We start from the raw sequence: 21,703 nt of genomic DNA on the forward strand, positions 1-21,703 counted from the left end.
GACGAAGCTTGGTTCTGGAATGACACGATCGTTCATGAAAAGTCCGGACCTCAACTCCATCCAACACCTTTTCAATTAAATAGACCAGAGATAGTGATTCGGGGTAGACGACCAACTAATGGACATCCTAAGAGAACATTGAGTTCAGAAGGAAGAGCACGTTGAATTAACAGCAATATCGATATACCAGACACTCACGTTGCCTTCTATCATGGTGGCATTTGGGTTTTCGTGACCTAAACATCAATGACCTCCTGGAGTGAAGCATCCAGGGGCGTATCTAGGGGGGGCAGCCGGGGCAGTTGCCCCGGGCGCAGCCGGCAGGGGGCCCAGTCCGGGCCGCCTAATGCAGCGGTCCGCAGTGTCCTCCCTGGCGGCTGCGTTCTGCCGCCCCCCCGGCCTGGGAGTCGGTGGTTCTCTGTGTCAGCTGTCAAGCTGACAGCTGGCGCAGAGAAGGTGCGGCATGCCGGCTCCCAGGGAGCAATTGTACTGGCGTCTGTATAGACGCCAGAACAATTGCAGCTCTGACCGCCGGGCCAGAGCGACGTCAACAGCGTGACATATCATGTGATCACGCTGCTGACGTCACTCCCCGGCGCCCAGAGCGAACGCTCAGCGCTGGTGGTAAGTGTGCTCCAATGTGGAGCTGAAGAAACCACCGGCGATGGGGGTTAATGAGTGGGGATGGGGTTAATGAGTGGAGATGAGGTTAATATGGGGATGGGGATTAATGAGTGGGGGGGTTAATGAGTGGGGATGGGGTTAATGTGTAGTGGGGTTAATAAGTGGGGATGGGGGTTACTGTGTGGGGGGTAAAGAGTGGGGATGGGGTTAATGAGTGGGTATGGGGGTTAATGTGTGGGGGGTTAATGAGTGGGGATGGGGGTTAATGTGTGGGGGATTTGGAGTGGGGGGTACATAATGTGTGGGGGGGATTTGGGAGTATGGACGGGGGGGTTAATGAGTGGGGATGGAATTAATGAGTGGGGATGGGGGTTATTGTTTGGGGGGGGTTAATGAGTAGGGATGGGGTTAATATGTGGGGGATTTGGAGTGGGGGGTACGTAATGTGTGGGGGGGGATTTGGGAGTGGGGATGGGGGTTATTTAATGTGTGGGGGGGATTTGGGAGTGGGGATGGAGGTTATTTAATGTGTGGGGGATTTGGAGTGGGGGGTACATAATGTGTGGAGGGGATTTGGGTGTGGGGATGGGGGGTTATTTAATGTGTGTGAGGGATTTGGAGTGTGGATGGGGGTTATTTAATGTGTGGGGGATTTGGAGTGTTGATGGGGGGTTATTTAATGTGTGTGAAGGATTTGGAGTGGGGATGGGGGGATTTAATGTGTGTGGGGACATTTGAGGACACAGTATGTATGAGGAAACAGTATGGGGGTTGGGTGCAGACAATATGGGGAGCGAACGGGTTGATGTATGTGGACACAGTATGGGGAGTCAGGGGTATGTGTGAGCAGACAGTATAGAGAGTGAGGGGGTAAATATATGAGGAGACAGTATGGTGAACAGAGGGATGTTAGAGGAGACAGTATGAGGAAGGAGGGGAATAGTGTGAGGTGACAGTATATTGCAGATATTTGTATTTAGGGGCATTATAATGACACTTCTATCTTTAAGGGCGTCGTGTGGAGATTTGCTGCAGAAGACCGGAGAAGATGGAAGTCTGCAGAGACGGCTGTGGATGAGAAAACTCATCATGGGGTTTGGACAAGAAGAAGAAAAGGAGAACGACTCCAGAGACGCCATCTATAAGGTACCTGGATGTAAATGTTATTTGTGATACTGACTAATTCTCATGTTTTTATTTGTTAGGAACATTAAAGGGGTTGTCCAGGTTTGTACGGAGTCTGCAGTCATTCTATGTGACTGCAGACTTCTGAATTCTCACAGTGCTCACTGAACGCTGTCAGGATTCTCTCGTGCCGGTAATTTACATTCAATGAGAATGAACAGAGCGAGGCCGGGCACGTCTAGTCGGAATGTGGCCAGAAGTATATAAATCACATGCTTGTGCTGACATGACTGTACATCGGCAAGGGAGAATGCTAAAAGTGTGCAGTGCATTCGTTGTGAGAATTCAGAAGCTGCAATGTCAGGACTCAGCTCTGCAGGTTCCAGTAGTCATCACACGGACACTTCACTCATATGCGATTTTCATACTTGACAAAGAGCTTCTCTTCCTGCTTACAGTTTTTTACTGAACATTGAGAGCATTAGGGAGAGCAGCTCGTGGGTACATGGCTAAGTGTGCAAGTCGCATATGTACTTGGTGTGGGGGGGGGGCGCCGAACCAAATTCTTGCCCCGGGTGCCAGGAAGCCTAGATACGCCTCTGGAAGTATCCGTTACCTCTGTACTTCTTACAGCTACGGTCTTGCAAATGTCCACATGAAAGTTGACAGCAGCGTCCATGGCGAATATAACGTCTCGTGATTATGTCAGTAACGTAATATACGAGCTGCAGAAATTGACGTAAAATGTTTATTTTTCTCGCATCGTCGATCAGTCATCATTGGTAAATGCATAAAATCCTCTTAATGCTCAGCGCTCGGCTACTCTCAGCTCTTGGCCAGGCTGATCTATAAGATGCACTTATCATTAATACAGTAACTACATGTCTTTAAGACGTCCCCGAAGATTTCTAAAGAACCCCCCTGGGATCACGTCCTCACCAGGGAAGATCCTTAAAATCGCTCTCGGCTCTTCTTCATCAATAGCACAATAGTTAAAGTATATTTAATTAAAGATGACGAACACCGTACAAGGCTTTCAATGATGAATGGGCTCCGAGAGGCAATATATACAGAATAAGTCAGCGAATAAAGGGTTGAGTAAGAAACACGGAGCAATTTCTAATGATGTCATTATGAAATATGGCTGCTTGCTGCTAGAAACAGCACCACTCCTGTCTGGTGGCTGCGTGTGGAATTGCAGCTTTCAAATAAATATGGAAGGGCTGCAATACCAGACACAGACTATGGGCTCTCTCACACGAGCATATAAATCGGACGGATGCATCGCAGGAGATCATCGCAATCCCCTCGCACCAATGTTATGCAATGAGGCAGCGCTCATCTGTGAGTTTTTCTTCAGCTCTAATCGGACAGAGGGAAAAATCTGCAGAATGGAGGCGAATATAGGATGAGACTCGCCGATGGGTGCAAGAAAAAAAAGGACGGCACACGGACCATGTGCATGCCGCCTTATTTTATATGCAAACCCAAAATTTCATCAACTAAGTACAGTAAATTCACAACCAGAACACTTACAATAGAAAGATAGATAATAGATAGATACAGGCCCGGATTGATAATCTGGCGAACCGGGCAGATTCCCGGTGGGCCGGCGGCTCTGAACTACAAAATGGGCTGCTGGCCCTTTAAGGCTGAGTGCAGACGGAGTTTTGAGCCCTGCGGATTTTTCCGTGCAGAATGGAAGAAAACCGCAGGTCAAATGACCTGCATTTTTCCTGCGGATTTCTTCCATTTTTCACGCGGTTTTCATGCGGTTTTTGTGCGGTTTTCCATTGCGGTTTTCCCCCTGCGGATTTGGTAACAGGGGAGATAGAAAACCGCACAAAAGAAGTAACATGCTGCGGATTTTGTACCGCAGGAAAACCGCGCGGAAAAATGCGCAGCGTCTGCACAGCGTTTTTTTTTTCCATTCATTTTAAAGGTACTGTACATCACAATGCGGATATGCAACGTTTCTGCGCGGTAAAATCCGCTGCGGAAACGCTGCAAATCTGCATCGTGTGCACATGGCCTAAAACTTCTGACTAGGCTCTGTGTGCGCTCGCGCTCCTGTTGGTGCACGCGCTGATAAGGGCCGCAGCGGCCCGCGTCAGTGCGTGAGCGCGGCCGCGGCCTCTTCAGTGCGGGCGAGCAGGAGAGTGCGCGCACACAGGGCCCAGGTCAGAAATTTGAAAGGGCCGCCTGGGCGCGCACAGGACGCCTCTCTGCTCTCCTCCAAGGGCGTCGCTATGAAAGCTCTGGGGCTGGTGTCCTCCTGTGCAGCTCTGAGGGAGAGCCAGCAGCAATCAAGATGAAATCAGCATAAGGTCAGCATAGGTGGCTGCTCCCAGGGAGAGATAAGCTCCTGTCAGCAGCTGCCCCTGCTCTCATCTACTAGTATCCCGGTAGAGCTGCTGTCAGCAGGAGAAGCTGAAAAGCTGCAGGTGGACACCAGCCTCCCCTGCACCACAGAGGAGAGTGTGTGAGGCTGTGTGTGTATGTATGTGTGTGTGTGGCTGTGTGTGTATGTATGTGTGTGTGGCTGTGTGTGTGAGCTGTATGTGTGTGGCTGTGTGTGTATGTATGTGTGTGTGGCTGTGTGTGTATGTGTGTGTGTGTGGCTGTGTGTGTATGTGTGTGTGTGTGGCTGTGTGATTGAGCTGTATGTGTGTGGCTGTGTGTGTATGTATGTGTGTGTGGCTGTGTGTGTATGTGTGTGTGTATGTGGCTGTGTGTGTATGTATGTGTGTGTGGCTGTGTGTGTGAGCTGTATGTGTGTGGCTGTGTGTGTATGTGTGTGTGTATGTGGCTGTGTGTGTATGTATGTGTGAGGCTGTGTGTGTGTATGTGTGGGTATGTGGCTGTGTGTGTATGTATGTGTGAGGCTGTGTGTGTGTATGTATGTGTGTGTGGCTGTGTGTGTATGTATGTGTGTGTGGCTGTGTGTGTGAGCTGTATGTGTGTGGCTGTGTGTGTATGTGTGTGTGTATGTGGCTGTGTGTGTGTATGGATGTGTGTGTATGTATGTGTGTGTGGCTGTGTGTCATGAACTCATTTTCTGCTCCACCAGTTGAGAGTTCCCCTTCCATTCTCCCTCTGGTGGTGACAGGAGGTAGTGCGGTTGGTTTAAGTGGTAGTGATCTGCACCTGATGAGGAAGATAACGATTGGATCTCTGGAGTATCAGACTGGATATAAGACAGCCGACGCCCTATCCTGGTGCTGGTTATTCAGTCTGCTTCTCAGGTCCTGGACTTCAGCTCTCTCCAGTCTTCTCAAGTTAAGTTTGTTTTTTGCTAATGTTCACACTTGCACTTGTTGGTCAATTCAGTTTTTGTGTAATCAGCCTGCCCCTGCTGGGGCTATGCTGAATTTCCACTCCTATTAATCAGTATTTGCCAATCTGCTGTTTGTTCCTTATTAGATTGGCCTCTTTTTTGCTCTGTCTCAGAATATTTCAGAGTGCTGATATACAATAGGTTCAGAAGTCTAGTGACTTCAGGGTTAATTTTGCTATCAGAAGTGTTGGACAATATTTTTGTAGGTTTTTTTTGGCAGATTGCAGACAGTGTCTTTCCTTTCCTGTCCTTTTTAGTTAGCCGGGCCCAATCGTTTGCTCAGCCTTTTTTCCTTCCTTTGTTTGTATTTTCATCTTGTTTCACCGTCAATACATGTGGGGGGCTGTCTTTCCTTTGGGGTCTGCTCTGGGGCAGTTAGTTTTCCTCTTTTCCTGCTTTAGGCTTATGTAGCTCTCCGGTTGTGACAAGGCGTCTAGGACCATCGTAGGAACGCTCCACGACTGCTGCTAGTTGTGCGGTTAAGATCAGGGATCTGCAATCTGCATAGTTACCAACTTCTCTGGTTTTCTGAGACTTAGCTTGTTGTCTTTTTTTCCTCCTTGGTTACCCATTCATAACAGCTGTGTGTGTGTATGTATGTGTGTGTGGCTGTGTGTGTATGTATGTGTGTGTGGCTGTGTGTGTGTGAGCTGTGTGTGTGTGTGGCTGTGTGTGTATGTGCCTGTGTGTGTGACTGTGTGTGTGTGTGGCTGTGTGTGTGAGCTGTGTGTGTGTGTGTGGCTGTGTGTGTGGCTGTGTATGTGGCTGTGTGTGTGACTGTGTGTGGCTGTGTGTGTGTATGTATGTGTGTGTGTGTGGCTGTGTGTGTGTATGTGTGTGTGGCTGTGTGTATGTGTGTGTATGTGGGTGTGTGTGTGTGGCTGTGTGTGTGTGTATGTGGATGTGTGTGTATGTATGTGTATGTGGCTGTATATGTGAGCTGTGTGTGTGTGTGGCTGTGTTTGTGAGCTGTGTGTGTGGCTGTGTGTGTGAGCTGTGTGTGTGTGATACGTGTGAGTTGTTTAATACGTGTGTGTGTGAGCTAAAGGAAAAGTTGGCATAACTTGCCAGTGTTCTATGATTTGGGTGATGACATTCATTGTATGTAGGCTGGTGAATTTTTTTGTGCCAGGGCTGCTTTTTGGTCTCAGTCCGGCGATAGATAGATAGATATGGGTCGCCCAGGGCAGCGGGGGTTACTCGGTACCGGGCCGGTGTCAAGGCGGGAATGTGTCACAGCAGCAGTGACCCGGTCCGTGGCCCTGGGCACCCAATATCAATGGTGGCGATCTTAATGGTGTTAGAGTTAGTTAGAATAGTTCGTGAGTCGTGACGCCACCCGTGGTGTTTGGCAAGTAAGATGTTGAGCCAACGCTGCATGCAGATCCGCTGGGACTGTTGGTGTGGTGCAGCAAAGATGGTGTAGCTCCCCACAGGTGGAGCTGTAGTCCCAGGGCAGTGTAGGTGCAATGGATGAGGAGAGGTGCCGGATGGTATAGATGTTGTTACCCAGGTGTAGCGGTGCTGGAATAACTGGAGGACACCAGGGTGTGCGGTTCCAAGGCTTCACTCACTGTTTAAAATATAAAAAATAACCTTTAATTAATTACTTTAAAAACATATATTAAACACAGAGATACAAAACGAATCTAACCATGTGCCAAAGTGCAATTGTGCAGTGCTCTATTAAAAACAAATGATATTGGTCTTAACTTTACATGTGAGGCTAGTGCCAACAGACTACCCTTCCTGGACATAGTCATCAAGAGGGGAGGGAACGACCGTATAGTCACAGAAACGTATAGGAAACCTACCTCTACAAACTCCCTTCTAAGATGGGAATCTAGTCATCCAGTCCCCTTGAAAAAAGGTATTCCTAAAGGCCAGTACCTACGCAAGAAAAGGAATTGTACAGATCAGAGAGATTTTAAGAGACAAGCAGATGACCTTAGATCTCGTTTTCATGAACGAGGATACCCAGACGATATTCTCAAAGGGGCCTATAAGACTACAGTAGAGAAGGAAAGAAAAGAACTACTTATACCTAAACAGCAAACCAATGAAGATAATACCGTAAGGTTCATCACCACTTTTTCCAATGGGTCAAATGAGCTAAGAGCCATTATGGACCGACATTGGCCTATATTACGTATGGACAATGATCTTGGAGGCTTGATTTCGGACAATCCACAAATCACCTTTAGAAGGGGCCGTTCCTTAAAGGATAGGTTGGTCCGCAGCCATTATACCCAGAAAACTTCATATAGCTCAACATGGCTAGGCACACAGCCGAAGGGCTGCTTTAGATGTGGTAGCTGCAAATATTGCACCTCTATTCAACAGAGCAAGGAATTTCAGAGTAATGTCACAGGAAAGATCTACCCTATTGGTCAATTTATTAACTGTAGATCAATAGGAGTGGTATATAAGATCACCTGCAGATGTGGCCTTGAATACGTTGGCAAGACCAAGAGGGAGCTGAGGGTCAGGGTAGGTGAACACCACAGAGACATAATTCATAAACGGGATACACCGGTAGCTACCCATGTCAATCAAAGACACAAGGGGGATGTGAAGGCTGTCAGTTTCATGGGCATAGAAAAGGTCCCCCAAAATCCAAGAGGAGGGGATTGGGACAAACGTATACTCCAAAGAGAAACTTATTGGATTTTTTCCCTACAATCTATATATCCCAAAGGATTGAATGAAACACTATCCTTTTCTTCCTTCTTGTAGGGAGTTTTTAATAGGGCTATCTAGTTTAGGGAGAGCCGCCGAGGAGTGGGGGCGCCACTTGCGCAGGAATTTAGGGTGCCATCCTCCGCGTGAGGCAGGGAACAGCTAGCTAGGGACCTATAGGGCCAGATTTAGCGGGCACTCTATCTATAATTCCTACAGACATATGGAGGTTGGTGGTATCCTGCTATATGCATGCAACAAAATTATTTTCCAGATTGAGTTAAAATAAATGTCATTATTACATGTGTTTTTTAGTTGCTATTCTGAGTCTTTTTTCTGCTTTTTTTTTTCCCCAGAAAAAGCTGCTAACCCCCAGCTTGAAGCTGTTAGGTGGCCCCACTGAACTATCCTGTGTGTGGAATGCAGGTGTGGAGAGTGGTCAGGAGTTCCCACCTTACCTGGATGGTGGGGCACTACACCTTAGGAGAAGGTGCAGTACCTCTGTGGCGACTGAAGCCTCAGGGGCGCCACAGATAGACAGATAGATGGATAGAAAATAAATGATAGATAGATGGATAGATACAGGAGGCTGCATTATACTCTATGAGGGGGGTGCATTATACCCTATGAGAGGGCAGCATTATACCCTATGAGGAGGCAGCATTATACCCTATGAGGAGGCAGCATTATACACTATGAGGGGGGCAGCATTATACCCTATGAGGGGGGCAGCATTATACCCTATGAGGGGGGCAGCATTATACCCTATGAGGGGGGCAGCATTATACCCTATGAGGGGGGCAGCATTATACTCTATGAGGGGGGTGCATTATACCCTATGAGAGGGCAGCATTATACCCTATGAGGAGGCAGCATTATACCCTATGAGGAGGCAGCATTATACACTATGAGGGGGGCAGCATTATACCCTATGAGGGGGGCAGCATTATACCCTATGAGGGGGGCAGCATTATACCCTATGAGGGGGGCAGCATTATACCCTATGAGGGGGGCAGCATTATACCCTATGAGGGGGCAGCATTATACCCTATGAGGGGGCAGCATTATACCCTATGAGGAGGCAGCATTGTACCCTATGAGGAGGCAGCATTGTACCCTATGAGGGGGCAGCATTATACCCTATAAGTAGGCAGCATTATACCCTATGAGGGGAGTGCATTATACCCTATGAGGGGGGTGCATTATACCCTATGAGCGGGGGCAGCATTATACACTATGAGGGGGCAGCATTACACCCTATGAGGGGGCAGCATTACACCCTATGAGGGGGCAGCATTACACCCTATGAGGGGGCAGCATTACACCCTATGAGGGGGGTGCATTATACCCTATGAGGGGGGTGCATTATACACTATGAGGGGGGTGCATTATACCCTATGAGGGGGCAGCATTATACCCTATGAGGAGGCAGCATTATACCCCATGAGGAGACAGCATTATACCCTAGGAGGCTATGAGGGGGGTGCATTATACCCTATGAGGGGGCAGCATTATACCCTATGAGGGGGGTGCATTATACCCTATGAGAGGGCAGCATTATACCCTATGAGGAGGCAGCATTATACCCTATGAGGGGGGTGTATTATACCCTATGAGGGGGTGCATTATACCCTATGAGGGGGGTGCATTATACCCTATGAGGGGATGCATTATACCCTGTGAGGAGGCAGCATTATACACTATGAGGAGGCAGCATTATACCCTATGAGGGGGGTGCATTATACCCTATGAGGGGGGCAGCATTATACCCTATGAGGGGGTCAGCATTATACACTATGAGGAGGCAGCATTATACCCTATGAGGGGATGCATTATACCCTATGAGGAGGCAGCATTATACCCTATGAGGGGATGCATTATACCCTATGAGGAGGCAGCATTATACACTATGAGGGGGGTGCATTATACCCTATGAGGGGGTGCATTATACCCTATGAGGGGGCAGCATTATACACTATGAGGAGGCAGCATTATACCCTATGAGGGGGGTGCATTATACCCTATGAGGGGGTGCATTATACCCTATGAGGAGGCATTATACCCTATGAGGGGGGCAGCATTATACCCTATGAGGGGGGCAGCATTATACCCTATGAGGGGGGGGTGCATTATACCCTATGAGGGGGGGTGCATTATACCCTATGAGGGGGGGTGCATTATACCCTATGAGGGGGCAGCATTATACCCTATGAGGGGGCAGCATTATACCCTATGAGGGGGGTGCATTATACACTATGAGGAGGCAGCATTATACCCTATGAGGGGGGTGCATTATACCCTATGAGGGGGTGCATTATACCCTATGAGGGGGGCAGCATTATACCCTATGAGGGGGGCAGCATTATACCCTATGAGGGGGGCAGCATTATACCCTATGAGGGGGCAGCATTATACCCTATGAGGGGGTGCATTATACCCTATGAGGAGGCAGCATTATACCCTATGAGGGGGCAGCATTATACCCTATGAGGGGGCAGCATTATACCCTATGAGGGGGCAGCATTATACCCTATGAGGGGGCAGCATTATACCCTATGAGGGGGGCAGCATTATACCCTATGAGGGAGCAGCATTATACCCTATGAGGAGGCAGCATTATACCCTATGAGGGGGCAGCATTATACCCTATGAGGGGGCAGCATTATACCCTATGAGGGAGCAGCATTATACCCTATAAGGAGGCAGCATTGTACCCTATGAGGGGGGCAGCATTATACCCTATGAGGAGGCAGCATTATACCCTATGAGGGGGGCAGCATTATACCCTATGAGGGGGCAGCATTATACCCTATGAGGAGGCAGCATTGTACCCTATGAGGAGGAAGCATTGTACCCTATGAGGGGGCAGCATTATACCCTATAAGTAGGCAGCATTATACCCTATGAGGGGGGCAGCATTATACCCTATGAGGGGGCAGCATTATACCCTATGAGGGGGCAGCATTATACCCTATGAGGAGGCAGCATTATACCCTATGAGGGGAGTGCATTATACCCTATGAGGGGGGTGCATTATACCCTATGAGGGGGGCAGCATTATACCCTATGAGGGGGGCAGCATTATACCCTATGAGGGGGGCAGCATTATACCCTATGAGGGGGCAGCATTATACCCTATGAGGGGGGTGCATTATACCCTATGAGGGGGGCAGCATTATACCCTATGAGGGGGGCAGCATTATACCCTATGAGGGGGGCAGCATTATACCCTATGAGGGGGCAGCATTATACCCTATGAGGGGGCAGCATTATACCCTATAAGGGGGCAGCATTATACCCTATGAGGGGGGTGATCAGATCCGCTTGTCTCTTCTCAAGGATCAGCCTCAGAGAAAGTCTATGAGTTGGTCATGGATGATCACAGCTGAGGGATCCTTTCCCCATATTATCAGCCATCGTTGAGGATTTCAATTTCTCTTCTCTCTCCAATACCAATAAAAAATTCTGTAGTGAGGTTTTAAATAAAACTTTTTGAAATACCGTCATTTTCTGATGACACATTACCTTGAATTCAGTGACCTAAACTAAAAAGAGGAAAAAAGAATCCATCCAGGTAAGCAGGAGTAGACATCAGCCTTCCGCAAACACGGCTGCTTGGATGATGGGAAGACGGAGGTTATAAATTGAGCAACATTATATATATTGGATTGGAAATGTAACAGGGACAGACAATTATTGCCGTGTTTGGAACCTCTGCACTTTCCTATTACACTTCGCCATTAGCCCTGATGACTTTTAAATCCTCCCCTATACTTAAAGGGCTTTTATTGGCATCATTCAACGCTCGTTCCGTAATAGAACAATAGGCTTCACATTCTCAGATGCATTTTGTCAAATGTGTCTTCAGTGCACTCATCCTCCAGGAGATTGTAAAACGTCTCGCTGTACTGTAATGCTCTATGGCTTTTCATAGTCGGGATGTATATTACATTGTTTTTATGGTTTGTGGCATTTACAAGCTACTTCCCACATAATTATCCTCCTGCAGATTATTTACTGCCAATCTACAAGTTTACAAACTGATTTCTCCAACTTTTCTCTATGCGATGACTGGTTTAGACAATCCTGGCAATTTCGTCCTGTAACCACCACGCTCATTGGTGATCCCAGTATGGACTGTTATGTCTCATCTGGTGAGATGGATTCTCAAAGACCTTTGTCCAGGGATGGCACGGAGAGATGCTGCATCCTGGTGATCCAGATGGAACCAAAGAGACTGATGTGGCAGAACTGCAACTGGAGGATGTCACACGGCCACAGAGCTTAGTAGCCTAGCACTCTTAAAAGGGCTTCCTTGGATAGGTTTAGCATTTGCCACCATTATCAACCAGATCCCAGTGGGTCGTCCTGGTCTTCACCCTTTAACACAGATCTTGACTTACCCAGGGGTCTCTGGGTTGGGTCTACAAAGTATATGCTGGACGGTGGAGCGAGGCAGAGGAAGCTAGGTCAATACCTGGAGATCAGGGACAGGAAAAGAATCATCAAGCAAAAAGATAGTCTACACAAGGGTCGAGGTCAGCAACAGGAATCAAACAGGCGCTGAATAACCACAGTGAACCAGGGCAGGTATACACTATAACTGGCACCTCCCAGTATGCTGGGAGTTTAAGTAGGGTGTGGGATGTCCCATTGGCCACAGCAAGGATCTAATTATTCCATCTGGACAGGAAACAAAAACACATACTGCCAGACTGGATGACACTACAGGTTCCAGCAACACTAGCATCACTGGCTGGAATGAAAACACTGGCCAGAAATTCTTGTCCTCACGTCACCTACCTCACCTGTGCAACCTACGGAAACAGGTGCAGAAAAATGATAATCCATATCCTCATGGCACTAGAGCCCGGACAGGCGAGTACCATGGAGAGCAGACTCCCTGCATCCTGTGCCCATTAGCCTTGCCACCGGCAATGCCCGATGAAAGCCATCAGAGCTACTGAGTAGTTATACCTGGCAGCAAATGCCAAAGGTGCACATCATGTGCATGGACAATATTATTAGCATATATAACAGTTAAAAAAGTGAACTTCCTCTATCGTCATTTTCACCATTTTTTGCTGTGTTTTTACAATAGCTCATTTTCGGGTCGAGAGAGGCAAAAATACTGAAGCCAACAAATTATAAAAATGTTTTTATGTCTACAGTGGAATTTGTTAAGATGTGCCAGAATTTTTGTTAAAAAAAAGCATCAAACGTTGGTACACACACTATCTGCTCAAACATTTTTTACTCTGTTTTTTTTTTTGTTTTATGCTACTTGCAACACTTTCATCAATATACAGTAGGAGGAACTTAGTGAGGTGTGATGAACCGTGACCTGGGAGATTTAGTAGAAGTTATGTCAGAAACTGGCATAAATTTTAACGGAAATCTACACTACATTACTGATCCTGAGTTACCTCCTGTATTATACTCCAGAGCTGCACTCACTATTCTGCCGGTGCAGTCACTGTGTGCATACATTACTGATCCTGAGTTACATCCTGTATTATACCCCAGAGCTGCACTCATTATTCTGCTGGTGCAGTCACTGTGTACATACATTACATTACTGATCCTGAGTTACATCCTGTATTATACTCCAGAGCTGCACTCACTATTCTGCCGGTGCAGTCACTGTGTATATACATTACATTACTGATCCTGAGTTAGATGCTATATTATACTCCAGAGCTGCACTCACTATTCTGCTGGTGCAGTCACTGTGTACATGCATTACATTACTGATCCTGAGTTACATCCTGTATTATACCCCAGAGCTGCAGTCACTATTCTGCTGGTGCAGTCACTGTGTACATACATTACATTACTGATCCTGAGTTACATCCTGTATTATACTCCAGAGCTGCACTCACTATTCTGCTGGTGCAGTCACTGTGTGCATACATTACATTACAGATCCTGAGTTACATCCTGTATTATACTCCAGAGCTGCACTCACTATTCTGCTGGTGCAGTCACTGTGTACATACTGTACTTTACATTACTGATCCTGTACTCATCCTGAGTTGCATCCTGCATTATTCTCCAGAGCTGCACTCACTATTCTGCTGGTGCAGTCACTCTGTACATACATTACATTACTGATCCTGAGGTGCATCCTGCATTATTCTCCAGCGCTGCACTCACTCTTCTGCTGGTGCAGTCACTGTGTGCATACATTACATTACTGATACTGTACTGATCCTGAGTTACATCCTGTATTATACGCCAGAGCTGCACTCACTATTCTGCTGCTGCAGTCACTGTCTACATACATTACATTACTGATTCTGAGTTACATCCTGCATTATACCCCAGAGCTGCACTCACTATTCTGCTGCTGCAGTCACTGTGTACATACATTACATTACTGATTCTGAGTTACATCCTGTATTATACTCCAGAGCTGCACTCACTATTCTGCTGGTGCAGTCACTGTGTACATACATTACATTACTGATTCTGCACTGATCCTGAGTTACATCCTGTATTATACTCCACAGCTGCACTCACTATTCTGCTGGTGCAAATGTGGTGCCCCCAGGAGTATGGTTTCCACAGTGGCCTTGCTTCCCTCCAGGAGGGAGTGATGTCATGCCTGGGAGCAGTGAAAGGATCTCTTTATCAGGTAGTTGGAGCACACAACACAGTTCCTACTACAGGCCAGCAGAGGGAGCTCTGAACCTAACTGCAGAGGAACTGCTCTCTGTGGTCAGGAATAGGAAGTTAGTTAGTTGGAGTGTAGACAGGGAAGAGTGTGGACGTGTGGAGACAAGCTGGGGACTGGAGCTAGAGCAGAGCTCGTCCCCAAGCTGAAACGCATTGACCGGACGCCTGAGTCCAAGGCTGTGTGGATACTAAAGGTCCCACAGCAGAAACCGGAAGAACAAGAGGCTGTAAATGCTCTGTTCCCAACTGAGACTCGATGACACAGCAGCACGTGTGTGAGCCAGAGAGAGAGGGCTACAGCTGCCTGTCATGCGAGTGGAGTTCTAAGTAACAGACAAAAAGAGGAACTTTTGTGGAGTTCAGAACCGCAAGTACTTCAGAATAGCGCTAGGAAGGAGACCTCACAACCCATCTGCATAGAAAGGTTCCCAAATTTCTTCCAGGCTGATCAACTCCCGTAGTATCTGTAATCTGAATCCTGGACTGTACCTACAAAGCACAGTAAAAGGTCAAAGAAACTGCACTCTGTTGTGTCCTTTGAATCCTTCCTGCATCACCTTCTCAGCACTGCTACATCTCTTGCTACCTAGTACTTCCCCATCTATTCCTCAACATCATTCTCATCTGCCCTGGGACTCAGCTCTGCCTGTGAAGAGCTATTCCACCTCTGCTGCATCACACCATCTGTCCCAGAGGATCTGCTCTGCAGCGCTAGTCCCTTCTGATCAGATACCACAGGTTGCATCACAAACTCTTATCTTCATCATCCCCTGTAAATACACGCCTTTCATTGGAAGCCCAGGGCCATGGACCGGGTCACCACCATTGTGACACTGCCCTTTTAAGAAGCGGCCTGGTACAGAGTACCCCACTTGCACCCCACTTGCCCTGGCGGGCGCTCCACAGTCACTGTGTACATGCATTACTGATCCTGTACTGATCCTGAGTTACATCCTGTATTATACCCCAGAGCAGCACTTACTATTCTGCTGGTGCAGTCACTGTGTACATACATTACATTACTGATCCTGAGTTACATCCTGCATTATACTCCAGAGCTGCACTCACTATTCTGCTGGTGCTGTCACTGTGTACATACATTACATTACTGATCCTGAGTTACATCCTGCATTATACTCCAGAGCTGCACTCACTATTCTGCTGGTGCAGTCACTGTGTACATACATTACATTACTGATCCTGAGTTACATCCTGCATTATACTCCAGAGCTGCACTCACTATTCTGCTGGCGCAGTCACTGTGTACATACATTACATTACAGATCATGAGTTACATCCTGTATTATACTCCAGAGCTGCACTCACTATTCTGCTGGTGCAGTCACTGTGTACATACATTACATTACTGATCCTGAGTTACATCCTGCATTATACTCCAGAGCTGCACTCACTATTCTGCTGGCGCAGTCACTGTGTACATACATTACATTACTGATCCTGAGTTACATCCTGTATTATACTCCAGAGCTGCACTCACTATTCTGCTGGTGCAGTCACTGTGTACATACATTACATTACTGATCCTGAGTTACCTCCTGTATTATACCCCAGAGCAGCACTCACTATTCTGCTGGTGCAGTCACTGTGTACATACATTAGATTACTGATCCTGAGTTACATCCTGCATTATACTCCAGAGCTGCACTCACTATTCTGCTGCTGCAGTCACTCTGTACATACATTACATTACTGATCCTGAGTTCCATGCTGTATTATACCCCAGAGCAGCACTTACTATTCTGCTGGTGCAGTCACTGTGTACATACATTACATTACTGATCCTGAGTTACATCTTGCATTATACTCCAGAGCTGCACTCACTATTCTGCTGGTGCAGTCACTGTGTACATTACATTACATTACTGATCCTGAGTTACATCCTGTATTATACCCCAGAGCTGCACTCACTATTCTGCTGGTGCAGTCACTGTGTGCATACATTACATTACTGATCCTGAGTTACATCCTGTATTATACCCCAGAGCTGCAATCACTATTCTGCTGGTGCAGTCACTGTGTACATACATTACTGATCCTGAATTACATCCTGTATTATACTCCAGAGCTGCACTCACTATTCTGCTGGTGCAGTCACTGTGTACATACATTACATTACTGATCCTGAGTTACATCTTGCATTATACTCCAGAGCTGCACTCACTATTCTGCTGGTGCAGTCACTGTGTACATACATTACATTACTGATCCTGAGTTACCTCCTGTATTATACCCCAGAGATGCACTCACTATTCTGCTGGTGCAGTCACTGTGTACATACATTACATTACTGATCCTGAGTTACATCTTGCATTATACTCCAGAGCTGCACTCACTATTCTGCTGGTGCAGTCACTGTGTACATACATTACATTACTGATCCTGAGTTACATCTTGCATTATACTCCAGAGCTGCACTCACTATTCTGCTGGTGCAGTCACTGTGTACATACATTACATTACTGATCCTGAGTTACATCCTGTATTATACCCCGGAGCTGCAATCACTATTCTGCTGGTGCAGTCACTGTGTACATACATTACTGATCCTGAGTTACATCCTGTATTATACCCCAGAGCTGCACTCACTATTCTGCTGGTGCAGTCACTGTGTACATACATTACATTACTGACCCGGAGTTACATCCTGTATTATACTCCAGAGCTGCACTCACTGTTCTGCTGGTGCAGTCACTGTGTACATACATTACATTACTGATCCTGAGTTACATCCTGTATTATACCCCAGAGCTGCACTCACTATTCTGCTGGTGCAGTCACTGTGTGCATACATTACATTACTGATCCTGAGTTACATCCTGTATTATACCCCAGAGCTGCAATCACTATTCTGCTGGTGCAGTCACTGTGTACATACATTACTGATCCTGAATTACATCCTGTATTATACTCCAGAGCTGCACTCACTATTCTGCTGGTGCAGTCACTGTGTACATACATTACATTACTGATCCTGAGTTACATCTTGCATTATACTCCAGAGCTGCACTCACTATTCTGCTGGTGCAGTCACTGTGTACATACATTACATTACTGATCCTGAGTTACATCCTGTATTATACCCCAGGGCTGCGCTCACTATTCTGCTGGTGCAGTCACTGTGTACATACATTACATTACTGATCCTGAGTTACCTCCTGTATTATACCCCAGAGATGCACTCACTATTCTGCTGGTGCAGTCACTGTGTACATACATTACATTACTGATCCTGAGTTACATCTTGCATTATACTCCAGAGCTGCACTCACTATTCTGCTGGTGCAGTCACTGTGTACATACATTACATTACTGATCCTGAGTTACATCCTGTATTATACCCCAGAGCTGCACTCACTATTCTGCTGGTGCAGTCACTGTGTACATACATTACATTACTGATCCTGAGTTACATCCTGTATTATACCCCAGGGCTGCGCTCACTATTCTGCTGGTGCAGTCACTGTGTACATTATATTACATTACTGATCCTGAGTTACCTCCTGTATTATACCCCAGAGATGCACTCACTATTCTGCTGGTGCAGTCACTGTGTACATACATTACTGATCCTGAGTTACATCCTGTATTATACCCCAGGGCTGCGCTCACTATTCTGCTGGTGCAGTCACTGTGTACATTATATTACATTACTGATCCTGAGTTACATCCTGTATTATACCCCAGAGCTGCACTCACTATTCTGCTGGTGCAGTCACTGTGTACATACATTACTGATCCTGAGTTACATCCTGTATTATACCCCAGAGCTGCACTCACTATTCTGCTGGTGCAGTCACTGTGTACATACATTACTGATCCTGGGTTACATCCTGTATTATACCCCAGAGCTGCACTCACTATTCTGCTGGTGCAGTCACTGTGTACATACATTACATTACTGATCCTGTACTGATCTTACATCATGTATTATACTCCAGAGCTGCATTTACACTTTCACTGGTTGTCATTGGAAATAATAAACAATGCATGCTTGTAGATTAGCTGAGAATCTACTTTATTGCAGTTGGTTTTGCGGTAAAGGATCTGTACTGTGTATAAAATCCTTCAAATTATTCAAATCAGGCAGTGTACAAGTAGGGAATATTGAGAGATTTCTTCTCTGAAGGCTGCAAAATTGTGACTGCAACTCTATTTACAAATATACAGATTTGATTATGCTTTTTTTACTTACAATAATTTGTGTCATTTAATTTTACCAGAAACGCTGTTCCAGCAGTTCAACAGATTGTATAGCCCCGACCTGCAAATAACAAAACCCAGCCAGAAACACTGGAGATATTCCTCAGAGGCTTTGCGGTGAGCACCTCTTAAACTTTGCCATATGACATGTCAGTCCTGAAGACCCCACTGTCTTTTGTAGAATAATGTTGTGCCCATGCTCTGTGCTACGTGCAGAGGTCTCTGTGCAGGGAGGGCGGAGGGAACGAGCGCTCACCTAGTCTAAACCAAGGAAACTGTTCACTCTTATGGGATTTCTTTATATATATTTTTACTTACTACCTTTATTTATTTTTAGAGTAAATATTTAATTGTATTAGTTGTTAATGTTTAGATCACCTTGAACCTCTGTAGTTTGATACTGCGCTAGTTCCGTCCCCTCCAGCCTTTCATCTCGCTGTGTTATACTGCTCCTACAACAGCGGCCAATATTCGCATCCACTTGAAAAGTCGTAACTTATTCTGAACAGTCACGTTCTTTGTGCAAGTTTAGGAAAATATGGTTTCTGTCAGCAGATTTATCGTTTGCATTTCCCAGTGGATGAAATTCTCAACTTGGGAAATCCATAAGCGTTTTACATTTCAGGACATTCTGTGCTCACTAAAAAAAAAATATTCTGAGAGGACATAACCGTGAAGAATTTATGGTGCGTTCAACAACTTGGTCGAACATAATGTAAAATTAAAGTAAGGAAAACTGAAAGGACGAATATTGTGGGCAACATCTAAATCTCGTTTAGGTTACAGAAATTCAGAGGAAATTCAACATCGTGCCCTCGCTCATGGGCAAACGTGCCTGGAGGCATGGCAGCTGCTATGGGTATAAGGGGAACCGATTCCACTCAGGGGTAACACACAAATAATGACGACTATGGACCATAGGATAAGGGAAATGGAATGGCACTGGATGCAAGAATTACTTTGGAGCCCCATGGTTACCCCTGGTGGGGGTAGTATCCCTGAATTTCATGTACTGTGACACCACTATGTGCATTGTCCATGTACTGTGACATTACAATGTGCATTATCCATGCATTTTGGCATTGCATGTGTGCTATTTTTGTGCTATGAGTGTGTATTATCCCTGTACTGTGACATCACTGTGTGCATTATTCCACTCCTGTGACAGCACAATGTATTAACCCTGTACTGTGACATTTCAGTGTGCATTATCCATGTATTTTGACAGCATTTATACTGTATATTATCCCAGTACTGTGATATCACCGTATGCATTATCCTTATATTTTGAGATTACATCTGTATTGGCACTTTATTGTGACGTTGTTGTGTGCATTATCCCACAACTGCAGTGTCACTGTGTGTATTATCTTTGTAGTTTGACATCACGTGTATTATCCCTGTGACATTAATTGTGTGTTATCGCTCTATGAAGACATTACTGTGTGCATTATCCCTCTACTGAGACATCGCTGTGTGCATTATCTCTCTTTTGAGACTTTGCTCTGTGCATTATTCCTCTGCCATGACATCGCTGCATGCAATATCCATCTACCATGATATAACTGTGTTCATTATCACTCTCCTCTGACACGACGGTGTGCCTTATTGCTCTATTTTGATATTACTGTGTACATTATCCATTCATTTTGACATCACTTCTGTATTATTCCTGTTCTGTTGCATCACAGTGAGCATAATTTTAATACTGTGGCATCACTGTATGAATTATCACTGTACTGTGACATCACTGTATATATGATCATTGTATTGAGATATTACTGTGTGCATTATTTTTACACTGTGGAATCACTTATCCCTTATCCCTGTACTGGGATTTCAGTGCATAAGGGGGTCCAAAACAATAAGTTTTTTAAATTTCAGAGTTTTGGGGGGCAGCGTTGCACCCCTCGTAGCAATTTAAGATACTTGAGGGCTTAGTGGAGAAAAATCGATCTACAACATAAAACGACATGATGCAAATTAAAGATCTGCGCTCCAGGTCAGTTCCTGAATGGATTCTGTCTGATTTTTTGGGGGCATCCGCGTAAAGATTAGATTTAATAAAATCTCATCCACTTTGCTGCTGCTGTAATATGCTGCTAATTTTCCACCCAGGGAATCTGCAGCGTATCCGCACCATGTGAACTTACCCTTAAAGCAAAAAAGCACAATAATGGGATCTGTGTAGAAATGATTTCATATTTGTCCATTTCTAGCCACGATTGTCGAAATTCCCATACTGTTCTGAAACTGAGGTTATGTGAGGTAATTCTGCCACCGCAGGAAGCTCACCAATCTATGGGGTGCATTACAAGGACTTTTTACTATGCATTTAAAGTAAAGGAATGTGACGGGAATGCAAAGAGAAGCAGATCACACATGTGTCATGTACGGCCCTAACACTCGGCGCTGCTATTCCTGATCTGTGACTTTTACAAGCTAAAAAGCATTTCCCATAAAATCCCAATAAATACAAGTTATAGAGCCAGTCAGAACACTCAGTGATTGCACCATCGCTGATCTCTGGAACTATTTACTTGGATGAGCTAAAGTTGCAATACCAAACACAGCCCATGGACAATAGGGGCGCTGTTTTTGCAGAAAAAATATGGGCACTTATTACAGAGGCGTATCTAGGCTCTCTGGCACCCGGGGCAAGAATTCGGCTCGGTGCCCCCCCCCCCCCCCCCAGTACATATGCGACTTGCACACTTAGCCATGTACCCACGGGCTGCTCCTCCTAATGCTCTCAATGCTCAGTAAAAAACTGAGAGAAGCAGGAAGAGAAGCTCGTTGTCACAGGACCATAAGTATGAAAATCGCATATGAGTGAAGTGTCCATGTGATGACTACTGGAACCGGCAGCGCTGAATCCTGACATTGCAGCTTCTGAATTCTCACAACGAATGCACTGCACACTTTTAGGATTCTCCCTTGCCGATGTACAGTCATGTCAGCACAAGTATGTGATTTATATACTTCTGGCCACATTCCGACTAGACGTGCCCGGCCTCACTCCGTTCACTTTCATTGAGT

The 21,703-nt window shown here is 46.0% G+C and overlaps 1 long non-coding RNA gene across 1 annotated transcript; it reads left to right on the plus strand.

Moving 5' to 3' along the window:
* The first annotated feature begins 3,907 nt into the window (after window positions 1-3,907).
* LOC141097453 (uncharacterized) lies at window positions 3,908-20,628 on the plus strand. The gene is made up of 3 exons (XR_012233962.1): window positions 3,908-4,076; window positions 18,685-18,781; window positions 19,444-20,628. It is a non-coding gene; the product is annotated as an uncharacterized lncRNA (long non-coding RNA).
* The last annotated feature ends 1,075 nt before the right edge of the window (window positions 20,629-21,703 follow it).

This window comes from Dendrobates tinctorius, unplaced genomic scaffold, assembly GCF_039654945.1.
Source record: "Dendrobates tinctorius isolate UK_male_01 unplaced genomic scaffold, ASM3965494v1 ptg000084l, whole genome shotgun sequence".
In the NCBI taxonomy this organism is placed as follows: Eukaryota; Metazoa; Chordata; class Amphibia; order Anura; family Dendrobatidae; genus Dendrobates; species Dendrobates tinctorius.